This window comes from Pelodiscus sinensis, chromosome 4 (assembly GCF_049634645.1).
Source record: "Pelodiscus sinensis isolate JC-2024 chromosome 4, ASM4963464v1, whole genome shotgun sequence".
NCBI lineage: Eukaryota > Metazoa > Chordata > Testudines > Trionychidae > Pelodiscus > Pelodiscus sinensis.
In genome coordinates, this window is record NC_134714.1 from 74,579,900 (window position 1) to 74,594,450 (window position 14,551).

Below are 14,551 nucleotides of genomic sequence, written 5' to 3' on the forward strand. Positions count from 1 at the left end.
CAGTGGCAGGGGTCTCGTCAAAAGGCTGTAGAGATTTTTTTTTATAGGATCATCTTCAGCCGAAGCTCTCTGTTGTACCTGGCCCTTGCTTTCAGTTTGTTGCAACGGGGGCATTTCTGGGGAATATGCATTTCCCCCAGGCATCTGATGCATAATAAGTGGCCATCTGAGACTGGCATGGGCTCTCGGCATGAGTCACATTTCTTGAAGCTGGGAGAGACTGGCATTTCATGCTGGACACATAGCACCCTGTGGGCTCAGGACCAGAGTGGAGGGTTAATGGAAAATAAATACATGTTCTTGTTTGTTTTAAGTAAGGAATAACTGACATTGGTAATGTAGAGGATTAATTTTCGTCTTCTTGTTGTTTTTCTAAGGTGAGGACTCTCACTGCCTGAGAGCTCCAGCTGCTGCCAAGGACAGTAGAAAAGGAACAGAGGGAGCAGTGCCACGCACGCAGTCCAAGGATGCCAATGGCACAATGAAACAGCTGCTGCTGCACATGTGCAGTGCAGCCAAGTACAGATAGCAAACATCTCCAATAGCTGGTGCGAGGATGCGCCAACACCTAGAGTGGAGCACCCACAAGGACAGTGCACAAAGAAGCAGATAATAGTAAAAAAAGTGGACCAAATTCGGCAATGAATCCTGGTTATATGCCACCTGAGGCACTTTGAACATAAAGGAGTGTGTTTGTTGATATCACAGGGGTGAAGATCTTTTTGGCCTTTAAAGAGATTTAGTTGAGCAGCAGCCCCTATTAGGTTTGGTAGAGGATCACTCATTGACAGCAGATCCACAGTCTTATTCTAGAGGGGAAAGATGCGTGCGAAGGAGTATCCCAAGTGAGAAAGAGCATGTCCTCTGTCATGAATTAATGAAGGACTAGAAAGAAGAGGAATAGAGCAGCCATCAGACAGAATCTGAGATGGCAATGAGGGCAATCCTGATGCTCTTGATCTTACTGCACTATAGAAGGACATGTAGAATGGGGTACTTAGGGTACTTCCCTGCTGGATTCTGAGAATGTTTCTGAGGAAGAATAAGCGAGGTGCAAATCATGCAATCAGAGGAATAATAGTACATCCCTGCGTCACAGGTGTGTTGTGTGGGTAAATGCATTAAAAACTGTGAAATCCTTTTAGATCTACTCATCCAAAGCACTATAGAAGGGCTTGTTATTATTTTATTATAATCATGTAATAGACACCATTTCAGTCTAGCCCTGCAGGCAAGCTCAGTGCTAACACCGCGCAGGAAGGACACAGTACTGGAGATTACAGTGCCAATAAAACTGGTTGCTATTTAGTCACAATAAAAGGATCTGGCACTGGGGCAGAAGATACTTTGGGATGCCTGGATGTCTCCAACAGACAAACCGTACCAAAATCTTTGGTATCAAAGCAGTCAGTAATGAGAGGAGCAGTCCTGGGCTTGCAAGGATTCATAGATTCATAGACTTTAGGGTCAGAAGGGACCATTATGATCATCTAGTCTGACCCCCTGCACAGTGCAGGCCACAGAATCTCACCCACCCCTCCTAGAATAATCCTCTCACCTATATCTCAGATATTGAAGCCTTCAAATACTTTGAAGGTTCCAAGATGCAGAGAATCCTCCAGCTGTGATCTGTGCCCCATGCTACAGAGGAAGGCGAAAAACCTCCAGGGCCTCTGCCAATCTACCCTGGAGGAAAATTCCTTCCCGACCCCAAATATGGCGATCAGCTAAACCCTGAGCATGTGGGCAAGACTCACCAGCCAGACACCCAGAAAGTTCCCTATAGCAACTCCTATCATCCCTCCATTGACCTATTTCCCACTGATAGTGAATGGTCAATTAGTTACCAAGATCATGTTATTTCATCCAACCATCCCCTTATCATAGAACCATAGAACTGGAAGAGACCTCAGAAGGTCGTCAAGTCCAGCCCCCCTGCTCTAGGCAGGACCAATCCCAACTAAATCAACCCGGCCAGGGCTTTGTCAAGCTGAGACTTAAACACCTCTAGGGATGGAGACTCCACCACCCTCCTAGGGAAATAGTTTTTCCTAATATCCAACCTGGACCTCTCCCACCACAACTTGAGCCCATTGCTCCTTGTTCTGCATCTGTCACTACTGAGAACAGCCTCTCTCCAGCCTCTTTGGAACCTCCCTGCAGGGAGTTGAAGGCTGCTCTCAAATCCCCCCTCACTCTTCGCTTCTGCAGACTAAACAGACCCAAGTCCCTCAGCCTCTCCTCATAGGTCATATGCTCCAGCCCCCTAATCATTTTGGTTGCCCTTTTTGTAGTGGGGGGCCCAGAACTGGACACAGTACTCCAGATGTGGCCTCACCAAAGCCAAATAAAGGGGAATAATGACATCTCTGGATCTGCTGGCAATGCTCCTCTTAATGCCCCCTAATACGCCATTCGCCTTCTTGGCTACAAGGGCGCCTGTTGACTCATCTCCAGCTTCTCATCCACTGTAACCCCCAGGGCCTTTTCTGCAGAACTACTACTTAACTGGTTGGTCCCCAGCCTGTACCAATACTTGGGATTCTTCCGTCCCAAGTGCAGGACTCTGCACTTGTCCTTGTTGAACCTCATCAGATTTCTTGTGGCCCAACCCTCCAATTTGTCTAAGTCATTCTGGACTCTATCTCTGCCCTTAAGCGTATCTACCTCTCCCCCCAGCTTAGTGTCATATGGGGGAGCCCTAATCTTTTCAGTGCTTAGTGCCTCGAAAGGTCTTAATCTGGCCCTGCCCATGCCCCTGCCCCCCAGGCCTGAGGCAGGGGGTGGGGTGACTAGCAGGCTCCTGGGGAGAGGTGAGGTGGGGGTGAAGAGATGACAGAGCTGCGGGGGCGTGTTTGCCAGGCATCAGTAATGGGGGGGCAGTGCGGGTAGCTGGCAGGGCTGGGGAGGTTGCCGGGTGTCAGTGATGGGGGGCAGTGCCGCTGGGGGGCAAGACTGGGGGCGGTGCCTCTGGGGGGGCAGGGCTGGGGGCAGTGCAGGGAGGACGGTGCCTCTGGGAGGCAGGGCTGGGGGCAGGCAGTATGGGGGGGCAGTGCAGGGGGGATGGTGCCTCTGGGGGGCAGAGTTGGGGGCGGGCAGTGCCACTGGGGGGCAGGGCTGGGGGCGGGCAGTATGGGGGGGCAGTGCAGGGGGGACGGTGCCTCTGGGGGGCAGGGCTGGGGGCGGGCAGTATGGGGGGGCAGTGCAGGGGGGACGGTGCCTCTGGGGGGCAGGGCTGGGCAGTATGGGGGGGCAGTGCAGGGGGGACGGTGCCTCTGGGGGGCAGGGCTGGGGGCGGGCAGTATGGGGGGGCAGTGCAGGGGGGACGGTGCCTCTGGGGGGCAGGGCTGGGGGCGGTGCGGGGGGCGGTGCCGCTAGCTGGCGGCGGGAGCCTGAGGCACATCCGAGTGACTCGCTTTGGCCCTGGGCTGCTGCCGCCCTCCCCCGGCGCCGCGGGAAGCGCTGGCGCAGCGTCAAGGCCCCGGCTCTACCCGTGCTCTGTGCTCTGTCCTAGGGCCCTGGGCCGCCATGGCCCCGTACCGCATCCGGCCATGCTTGGAGTTTGTGCTTGGACAACCTTTTGCATCTGGGCTCAGAATCCCAGCTCCTAAGGGATACATGTGACTCATCTTTTTCTTAAGGTTCAAAGGAGGAGGCACCAAAGTTTGGGTCTATGAGTACTAAAGGTTTATGGGCACAGGAAATTGAGGCAGATGAGCAGTGACTGTGTGGCCTTGGGAGTCACAAGCTACTCTAAGAGGCAATGGAAGCACTGTCCAGGGCACTGGAGCATTATGAGATTGCTACTCCCTTAACAAAGTGTGTTGTTTTTTGTTTTTGTACTTTTGCTAAAGAATCCTGATTCAGTGTCTGAAACAGCCTATTCAGATTGCTCAAGAAAAGAGCTTAAGACCACACTGCTGAAATATACAAGTCCTGGTGGCTTTTTACAGGATACATTTACAGATGAAAAATCTCCTGGGGCTGTATTTTTCCTCCAAGACATAAGAGCCATCATGTGTGGCTGTCTGATACAGAAACAGGTAGTGCAGGACTTGAAGCCTTAGGCCAGGGGTCTCAAACTCCTGGCCCACAGGCCTTCACTGGCCAAAGCAATTGTACAATCTGGCCTGGGACTCCTAAAAGGCTGGGGCCAGGAGGGCTGCCTGTTACCTGGCCTCAAGTCCTGCCCCTTGCTGCCACTGCCCTGGCTTCTCTCCCCATAGCAACCTGTCCCCAAAGATGCAGCTTCTGGGACCACCAAGGGAGGAGAGACTAACTCTGTATGGTGGCAATGGTCAAGTCCCCCCCACACCCCACTGTGGCAAGAGCCACAGGGGAAGTGGAGTGTGCTGAGTGGACATACCCACCCCATTGTGCTTTGCTTCCCCTTGGCTCCTGCTGCTACATGGTGTCAGGACCCTGTGGCCATCCCCAAAGCCACATCCTCAGAGAGAGGCTGGGGTGATGGCAGGGAGAGTGGTGCTTGGGGGCCAGTAATGGACAAGATCCGCCACCCACCAGGAGTCCTGAGCCCTATTGCGCAATCACTCTAGCCGGGGATGGCCTGCTGGTTGGGAGTTTGAGTCCCCTGCCTTAGGCCTTAGAATGTGTGATACAGAGGGAAGATATTTTTATGTCAGAGGCCTAACTAAATATACAATAATATTTTAGTTTTTGCCAATTGGCAAAAATTATATTAATAGAATCCTGACACCAAACTAAGGAATAAGCTAGCTGAGGGATGCTTTGAGCAAGTTAAACAAATATTTATCAGGGATGGTCTAGATAATACTTAGTCCTTCCATGAGTGCAGAACCAGATTACATGACTTCTCAAGGTCCCTTCTAGTATTATGATTCTAGGAAAATTGAGAACTAAAGGAATTTTATGTTAAAACTCTGCTATGGGATAAGTGGGGTACCTACTAACGAGTTCCAATTCCTTGCCACACATGTAAGAAGGAACTGAGTGGTGGCTGGGGATACACAATTTATGCCATTGGAGTGGAGGTGTCTCTCACTCTGGGATCCCTCGAATCGAGTAAGGTTTCCTTTTGGATGCCTATAACTGATGAGTTCAAAGATGAAAAATTAGGCCAATTCTGGCAAGGAACATTCTCTGGAAGTGGCTGCCCATGAGGTCTCTATCTCCATTGGTGCCAACGCCAGCGGCTCCAATGTGGACTTGGACACGCTCCTTACGTTGGGCTCTCTGTTCTTCATGGAGATGATGCTTGATCTCAAAGTGTCGGGCACCATTCTTGATGGAGGTCCTCTAAGTTACCTGATCCACCACCTGCCTCTCACAGGAGTCAATGTCACACTTTACCAAGATGTTCTTAAGGACATCTCTGTAGCACTTCCTCTGCCTGCTACAAGACCTCGTCCCGATCCTCAGCTGAACATAAAAAATCTGTTTAAGCAAACATGCGTCAGGCATCCTACCATGTGACCAGACCAATGGAACTGCCTGTGGGTGATTACTGCCTTGATGCTGCAGGAATCAGCATCTGCAAGGACACTAATGTTTGGCCATCTGTTCTGCCACATGATGCCCAATATTCTCCTCAGATACCTTTGGTAGAATTTCTCCAAATCCTTAAAATGACATCTATAGGGAGTCCAGGCTTTAACTATATAGCAACATTGGGATGACTATGACATTATAGACATCGATCTTGGTCTTGATGTCATGGTCATTGAAGTCCATATATATATATATATATATATATACACATACATACAGTGGAGGAGTAAGAAGTAGGCATATATGTGGTCCCAATGGACATTGCTGGCCAAAAGTTTCAAACCCACATACATAAGGCACATGAGCACCATAAGTACGATCCACCTGGACAAAACATCAAGGAAGAACCAAAGATTATATAAACACCCAGACAGACAAAAGCCCCAGGAAAGACAAACAGAACTAATCAAACCTCTTAATTAGTAGGTTGTCAGTGAGATGGCCCCACCGCAGTCTTGAAGCTGAAGGTTTTGAGTAGGGATGTGAACAGGTAACCAGTTAAACGGCGTCCAGAAGCAGCCCCTTGTCCACAGCTCGCTGAGTTGGAGCGGCCCCATGCCTGCAGGATCCCACTTAATCAGTTAACTGGTTAAACTTAACATTTAGCCCCGTTAACTGATTAAATGGGGTTTCACATCCCTAGTTTTGAGTACACATAGAAGGACCAGTTACTTCCATATCATATTTTGGTGAGCTGTCTGGGGCTGGAGCACATGCTTCAGACAAGCTGAGAGGGGATAATGCAACACTGCAGAACTATTTATCTGCAAGATGTTTGGTACAGATGGGAGATACAGTCATTGGAGTCTCTCCAGTTATTACCTACTTGGCTCGTGGAAGTTTTTTGGGGATGGGAAGCAGTCGTCCATTATTCACAAAGCAGGAAGAGTGATCTTGTGTGTACTTTACTCCCAGGGAACATCACACAATCCCTTTTCATTCTGCACAGAAGGAGGGTATTTACAGATGTTTCCTGATAAATTTATATTTATCAACATGTTCTGAGCAGCAGACATCTAAGTATAAGAATTTCCAGGGCTGGAAGGGGATTTGCAGTGGTAGTGCAAGGGAGGGTCAGCAGTGTGGGGCTTTCAGCTCTGCAGGGTTATTGTCCTGCACAGCACAAATAAAACCAGCTCACAGTCAAATCTATTTAAAAACAAGTAAAGAAGTGAAGTTGCTTTTGGTTGTACTTTTTTTTTTCTTTTTCCCGTTGAAGCTTCCTCTTTCTCTTCACCAGCTCAGCACTGCTGGCAGCTTTTTATAAACCATGATTCCTACTGCTGTCAGCTTATTTGGGAACTCCTGTTAAGTTCAGCTGCTAATGTGGAGAGGATCTACCTTAAATTTTTTGCTCAGAATCTTCTCACTATTGCATTGCATCAGCAACGGGGTCTCAAAGTACTCTGCATATAGCAAAATGGCCACATATATTTACATTCAGTGTTCAGAAGTGTTCTGAAGACAGACACCTCTGATACAGAGAAGCACGGTCTTGTACTGAATATGCACCATTAAGCGCAGTCATAAACTGACTCAGGAGAAGAGATGCATCCTCACAGATGGTGAATGTGTCAACAAATCTACTAAAGAACCTGCACAATGCACATGGGAATGATTGTGCCTGGTAGACTGAATCATGCTTGGCAGATTAGCAGAGAAGTTACTCTGGGTTGAAAGAGCCACTCAGTAATCAGCACTGAGTAAGTGCAATGATATCCTGTCTAAATCATTCACTGTGAAGGAAAGAGCAATGCTGAGATGCAAATATCTGGAATGGATGAACAGAAACAGCAGTGACTAGGAACATCTAGCATGTGTTGCACTCAGGAGCAATGGCCAAGAGTGGAGAAGGAGCAATAATTGGGAGAGAGAGATAGCTAGGTGGGAGAAACACCAAAGAGTCCTCTGCCTAGTAGCGGAGCTAGGAACTATTGGAATAGGTGCGTGTGCAAGAGAAATGCTGAGAGGGCCTTCACCCTGTGAGGAGCTGGTATGGCGGGATGGACAGCAGCAACGCTGGTGAAGTCTTTGCTGTGTTCGCTGAAACCCACACAAAAGGCCAGCTCTACCAAAAAGTAGCTTGTGTACTGACATGGGGGCAATTACAGGCAAAGATTTCCCCCGTACATGTCTGCCACATAGGAAGAACAGACATGTTATAGTTTGCTGAGGGCAGAAGAGATCCCTAGAATCAGAGTTGATGGGACGGAGGGGTTGTATAAAGGCTCTGGCTGGAGGCTGATGGTTATGATTAAGGAGTCTCAGAGCTAGTCTACACACGTAACTTGCATGAATTTAACTACGACTAGTTTGTAAATTGGTTGAAATAAGCCAAAAATATTTAACCCAACTGTAATCTGATTTAAATTTATCCACACAAAGCTTTTGGCTATTTTAACTACACTGATTTAAAAACCAATTTTAGTTAAACCAGTACAAGTTTTGTGTACAGGTAAGGTCCAGGACTGAATGGACAACGAAACTGTATACCCCAGCTAAGCCAAAATGGAAAAGACATAATAAAGTGGCTGGCAAGAGATGCAGCTAATTTAGCAGAGAAGTGAGTTTTACCTCATATCTATAGCTGCCACCACATTCCACATAGTTGCAGCAAACTCAGGGTATTGCAAATACAGCAATGACTGTCCAAAATCTTATAGAACGAAGCTAATGTGAAGTTTTATCTCCCTAGCTAGTAGGAATTTTGCACATTTGAGACAGACCCAGCAAAGTTATAAATACCCAGCCTCAGTTCTAGTTTGGTGTCTGCTCCTCAGTCTCCTGCCATCTCCTGCTCTGAAAAGAACCATTTCCCTTTTCTTAGTAACCACAGAAATCATTCAGGGAATTTCCAGAGCATAGTTTGCAAAGTCTGATTCACTTTAACCCCCAAAATATTTAACTCCTTCTGGGAATTACTGTAAATTAATCCAGTTCCACACGTTAAGTTACCTCAAGTTCCCCTTTCCATCTTTTCTTGTCAACCACATAAACATGCTCAACATCCTAAGTCACACACACACACCCATCCACCCACACACACTCAGAGGAATGCAGTCTTCATTCAGTTTTGGGTTTTCAACACGGTTAAACTTACGTGCTTTAGATCTGATGTGTGGTGGAGTTTCTGACCTCCTGCACTGAGGAGACTTCAGCCTCAACAGACACATACAGATATCATGACCTATTTCTGGAGGGCTCTTTCTGCATATCTCACTGCCAACATAAATATAACATGATCAAAACTAAACTTGATTTTTCCTTCTCCTCTCCCTGCTGTCTTTGTTACTGCTCACAGTACCACCACTCTCCTTGAAACTTGGATATAGTCTTTGACTCCTCTCTCTCCAGAACATATATTCAGGTGTTGTACAAATCATGCAGCTTTTTCCTTTACAATGTTTTAAAGATCCAGTATTTTCTCTTTGCCAATATTACTAAAACACTCATCCATCACACATCTTGACTACCAACCACCACCCCTCTGGCCTTCCTTCTCTCATACCCCACCAGAGGTGCATTCAAAATGCTGTTGCTTTATCATCTTCCTGATTTGTCATTCTGACCACATCACCCCTCCCCCCCCCCCATTTGATTCCTTGTAGTCTGCTGTATCAAATATAAACTTTGGGCCTTTTCTTTAAGGCCTTTCAAAAGTTAGACCTTCCCAATACTTTGTTCATATAATTTGCTTTATTACTTCTCACTCCATACTCCAATCTTTAGCTGTTGAGTATAGTTTGAAGAATCACTGACTTATAACAGGGTAGAACATTTGTGGTAAAATAAATTGGAGTTCACGAAAGACCTTATGGTAGGATAACCATATTTTCTTACACTGAATATGGACACCTGATAAAATTACTTGTATTCAAGTGAGTTCAAGAATACTCAATCAGAAATATGCAGTACAAAGTTTCAAATTGGCATCAACTTGATTAAGCCACTGTTAAAAAATATTGCTTAGTTGGATTCTTTTTATTTATATCCTTATCTTTTAAGCATCCGAGTTCACATAGGAAGAGATCTCTCTCTCTCTCTCTTTCTCTCTCTCTCTCACACACACACACACCCGCCCACCCACCCCGTACATCTCTCTCTCTCCCTTCCTGCCCAGTACTTTCTGCTCTCCATGCTTGGATGGAGCTCCAGGATGGACTTGCCTTGCTTGGTACTTGGCACCAGATCTTCCTGAAGCAACATATAAGAGGCACACAAAGTCACACCCTCCTCTCCTCCCACCCCCAGTCTGATTTCTGCTAAGGTTCACATCAGAATGTGGCCAGCAGCAGCCTTTTCAGCACTGTGTGGGACAGAAGGGACGGGAGCGACTTCTAGTTGCAGGAGAAGAGTGGGAGGGGAAGAGATGACCTGATTCATGTCTTTGCAGAACTCATCTCTTCTCCCCACCCTCACCCATGTAGCTGGAAGCAGCTTGTTCCATCCTGCCCACACAGTGTTGAAAGGCAGCTAACACCTCCAGTCTGCTGCTGGCCACAGACATAACCCATCCACCTCCTATCTACTGGCTACAGCATAGGCAGGAAGGGGTTAAGCCCTAAGGATGCATTGTGCACCAGGGCTCAGGGAACCTGACTGCAGGCGCTTTAGCAAACCCAGACATAAAGGTGATTCAGCAGAGGAAGGTGTTTAGGGGATGGAGTAGATCCATGCTTCCTGGGGGCAGAGGGCAAGTGAAGAGGGTACTAAGCCTCTGCCCCCGGGGATTGCAGTAGAAACTGCAGGGTCAGCGTGCAAACAGACTTGAAATCACTCCCCCCACCCCCGCTGCTCCGGCACTTAGCTGAGGGATAGAGAAGCTGTCCTGCAATCAGCACAGCATGGGGCTTTGGCTCCTCTTGGCCAGTGCCCCAGACCAGAGGGTCTTGGGCTTTCCTGGGTGCTAGCTAAGCCAAAGGCAGTGGAGGGAGGAAGGAGCCTGCTTAGCCAGGCTGTTGGTGAGCTATCAACAAGGGGCCGATTCTCTGCACAACTCTGGGAGCAGGATGCAGCCTTTTACTGGGGGGAGGCAATGGCATATGTGGGGGTGAAGGAGCAAAACAGGAAGAGGACAACAAGATGGGGAGCAAGTAAAGGCCAATAGGTAGGCAGCAGAAATGACATGTAATTGTCTGTTGCCTGGCACCTGCTTACGCTCATTAGCCACTGAAGCTCACAGTGCACAGCTAGTGATGTTTGGAAATGGGACGAGGGGGGAGCGGACGGGTCGCTTTTGGTTGAGAGCTGGCATGGAGTGAGGACTGCAATGATGGACTTGCAGGTGCGCGTGGCCTTTCCTGCACTACATCTTCCACCATCAGGCTTGCACTTCCATGCCCATTGTTGGTTCACAAAGGGAGAGGTGCTGCTCGCACACAGGACCCTTCTTCTACTCACTACTGGTAAGTGGTGGCTGGCAAACAGGGATTCGGCAGGCAAAAGGACCCATCAGTCCTGATGAGGGGAGGATAAAGAAAATATGGGACATGTGCAGTTTTTTAAGAAAAAGTCTGGACAGTTGCAGGAGGACTTAAATACTGCAAACCTCACTGGGCTTCTATAACCTGCAGGCACTTCAGGAGCCAGCCGGTGCTTTGCTGCAGTCACTGGAGAGCTCCCACCCAGAGAAGCCCCAGTGCCTGCTGACCTGCACTTGTAAACAGGGGAAGAACATTGACTAAAACAGCAGCAAAATGTCTGGGCTGGTTTCATTTCTGAGCTGAACGGCACTGCCTTTGAGCAAGCGCAATGCCCTCTGATGGCTTCACCAACTAAGCAGTGGTGTGAGAGGAAAAGCTTGTTCATAATCGGTGCTGCTTGGCTAAAACCTAAGCTCTACTTTTAAGAGCGAGCAACAGGCTGGTATCAGGGCAACTCGAAGAGCTCACTTCAAGACAATTATTAAACTGACCCAATCGTCCCACTAGGCAGGGGCAGGAGCCAGGGTGGCCTAATGGATAAGGCATCAGCCTCTGAAGCCAGGAATTGTGGGTTCAAGTCCCACCTGTGTCCCCCTCCTTGCCACAGAGGCTGGAGCACCAGCACCAGCACCATCTTTCTGCTGGTGGGGAGAGAAAGCCCCCAGTGGAATGACAAAGCAAGCACAGACACACTGTATGGAGGCTTTCCCCACTGCTCCCATTGGCCAAATGGGATGATTCCCTCATGCCCAGACCCCCATCACACCCCCCCCCAAAACCCCAGCCAGCTGCTGCACCCTGTGCAGCCACTAGCCACCATGGGTCCCAGGGCAAGTTGGTGTGGCAGATGGCTCTACACCCCCAGAAGAAGCAGGGCAGTCAATCCAGTCACAGTGCTGTTTCCCCCAGTGGTGAGCTGGAGTCAGGCTGTGGTGTAGCTCTAGAGCAAGCCACCCATGCTGGGGGCAACTAGGCAGGAGGCAGGGCACTGGAGTTGCTCCCACCCTGGCAGCACCTCCAGCCCTAGGGAAAACGCTGGTGGTGGGCAGCTTGCTCTGTGTGCTGGAGTTAGGGCCAACAAGACCACAATTGGGTAGCATCCTGTCCCCAGCCCTGATCCTGGGGCTGGCCCCAGAGCCCTCCCCACCCAGCATATACACCCAAACCTTCTACCCTGCCTCTCATTCACTCAACCCTAGCTCCCTAGCGAGACTGCCTGAATGCATACATGAAGCTAGATTAGACCACTTATGATATAAACATCAAAGAAATATACAAAAAGATGAAGCAGCAGTCCCATTAAATAAAGTCTGAGTACAAATTTCATTTATGCTATTATTAATCATCATGTCAATTATCAATAATATTAAGTTGTTGATTGTCAGTCATGCAGATGGGCATTCTTATACGGCTCTTTGTTGACCACTTGTTCTGAATTCTGAATTTTGATGTAGTTTGGCTCTTTGGTTTGAAAAGGTTGCCAACCCCAGATCTGAGACAGACTATAAGGCTGCTAGGATCCAGTGGAATAAGGCTTACAGGGTATGTCTACACTACAGAGTTAGTTCGAACTAACGGACGTTAGTTTGAGCTAACTTTAATAGGCGCTACACTAGCGCTCCGCTAGTTCGAATTTAATTCGAACTAGCGGAGCGCTTAGTTCGAACTAGGAAAACCTCATTTTACGAGGATTAAGCCTAGTTCGAACTAGCTAGTTCGAATTAAGGGCTGTATAGACCCTTAATTCGAACTAGTGGGAGGCTAAGGCTACCCAGGTTTCCCTGGTGGCCACTCTGGACAACACCAGGGAAACTCTATGCCCCCCTCCCGGCCCCGGACCCCTTAAAGGGGCACGGGTTGGCTACGGTGCCCATGCCAGGTGCAAGCCTGCCAGCACCCAGCCAGCAGACCCTGCACCTGGCACGGATCGAGCCAGCCACCCGATGCCCCCCAGCCCTCTCCCTCTTCCCGGGACCAGGCTGGCAGCTCCCGGGAGCTTGCCCGGGACCGCAGGAGGCGGGCACCCGCCTGGGCTAGTGCGGACATCGTGGACCTCGTCCACGATCTCCGCACTAGGCACAGGAAGGTGGCCGTCTAGGGCAGGAGAGCTGTCAGCCAGGCCACCCAGGAGCAGGAGTGCATGAAAATCAAGGTGGTCCACTGAGACCCCTGACCCTGAGCTTACAATGGTCATCCTGGGTCAGACCAAAGGTCCATCTAGCCCAGTAGCCTGTCTGCCGACAGCGGCCAAACCTAGGGACCCTGAAGGGGATGGACCGGAGCCAGTGACCAAGCCATTTGTCTCGTGCCATCCCTCTCCAGCCTTCCACAAACTTTGGGCAGGGACACCACTCCTACCCCATGGCTAATACCACTCCATGGACCCAACCTCCATGACTTGATCTCACTTCCCTTTAAACTCTGTTCTAGTTGTAGCCTTCACAGCCTCCTGCAGCAAGGAGTTCCACAGGTTGACTCTTTGCTTTGTGAAGAACAACTTTCTGTTACTAGTTTGAAGCCTGCTACCCATTCCTTTCCTTTGGTGTCCTCTAGTCCTTCTTTATGGGAACTAATGAAGAACTTTTTTGTATGCACCCTCTCCACCCAACTCCTGCTTTTAGAGACCTCTATCCTGTCCCCCCTCCGTCTCCTCTTTTCTAAGCTGAAAAGTCCCAGTCTCTTTAGCCTCTCTTCATATGGGACCTGTTCCCTACCCCTTATCATTTTAGTTGCCCTCCCTTCTCCCAGCCTCTCTCTTCCCCTCTCCCAGCTCCTTTTCCCAGTCTCCCCCAGTTTTGTTCAATAAAGACAGATTCCATTTTTGAACACAGTTGTCCTTTATTTTGTACATCAAGAAAAGGGGCTAGGGAAGGGTAAGTGGAAGGAGCTGAGGGAGGAATGGGGCACGAGCCACCGATGGGGAGGACTGGGCTGGCTCTGTGGGCTTCTGAGGGTGGAAGCTCTCCTGCAGCCCCCCAATTGCCCCCTCTCCCCAGATGGCAGCCTGTGGCAAGTGCAGCCGGGCTGATGGCCGAGTGCTGTGATGTGCCCAGTGTGGGCACTCCGGGCACTCCAAGCCAGGACTGGTTTTCAAGCGGGGCACCCCTGAGAAGTGTCTGTCCGGGGTGAGGGTCGGGACCCTTTAAGCACAGCCCTCGGCTAGCCTGAGACAGCATCTCCTCGCTCTAAGTCCTCCTCTGATGCCCTGCCGGCACTGCTTCCGGCCATCCTTAAGCCCTGTTCAGGGTCCACTTAATGTGGACATGCTAGTTCGAATTAGCAAAACGCTAATTCGAACTAGTTTTAAGTTCTAGACGTGTTAGTTCGAATTAGCTTAGTTCGAATGAACTAATTCGAACTAAGTTAGTTCGAATTAGCGCTCTAGTGTAGACATACCCACAGTTACTATTTTGTATATTGTGGCTTGAATACCACGTGTGATCCATTTTGAATATATCTGAACCTAATTCGAAATACCTACTCAGTGCCGCATGTAGCCACAGGCACGGAGTCTGCACTAACGGGGATTTAAAAATGGCGGTGCCCGGCAAGATGCAAATGAAGCCCAGGATATTTAAATATCCCGGGCTTCATTTGCA

The 14,551-nt window shown here is 49.2% G+C and overlaps 1 non-coding gene across 1 annotated transcript; it reads left to right on the forward strand.

Moving 5' to 3' along the window:
• Positions 1–11,258: 11,258 nt before the first annotated feature.
• On the forward strand, positions 11,259–11,392 carry LOC112544182 (small nucleolar RNA SNORA76). The gene has a single exon (XR_003087504.2). It is a non-coding gene; the product is annotated as a small nucleolar RNA SNORA76 (small nucleolar RNA).
• Positions 11,393–14,551: the final 3,159 nt, after the last annotated feature.